We start from the raw sequence: 572 nt of genomic DNA, 5'->3' as shown, positions 1-572 counted from the left end.
TTGGCTCAGTATCCGAGTTAATTATCTTTAATAATAATCTTTATTTCAGGATTACCCAAAGGCTGACGCCTATCGGGGGGATCTTCTATTTGTGTATATACAATGAACATTGGAGTTGGGAAAAAGAGAAAATGTGCAAAATGAGTTCGGAAACAGAGGGATGCTGTACAAAAGATGCAGTGAAAGAACAAGCAGTGTACATGTAAAATTATTATTATATAATTATTTTATTTTTCGAATAGATCCTTGCATTGAGCACTTACCATCGAACATTTAGAAAAGCGATCCTGTCAGCTTTTCAATTACAATGTAAGAGCTAACGACATCGCCATTGAGATACGTTGTCTACTTTTAAAAGTTTCTACATGTACGTTAGGGGTCGGTACCTGGACCAGGGAACACTCCATGGCTCCTACTATCGCGTGGCCAGCCGCGTGCGTGTGCATGGCTGTCATTGTTAAAGCCATTTCGGATGTGCATGCACGAGAAACTTCCTTCTTTGGAACTGCTTCTTGCATGAGCTGTTTCGGATAATTCGTCTCCTGGCCTGACTTATTTCGCTTCGGCGCTGC

Source organism: Sycon ciliatum, chromosome 13 (assembly GCF_964019385.1).
Source record: "Sycon ciliatum chromosome 13, ocSycCili1.1, whole genome shotgun sequence".
Taxonomy (NCBI): Eukaryota; Metazoa; Porifera; class Calcarea; order Leucosolenida; family Sycettidae; genus Sycon; species Sycon ciliatum.
This window is presented reverse-complemented; position numbering follows the sequence as displayed.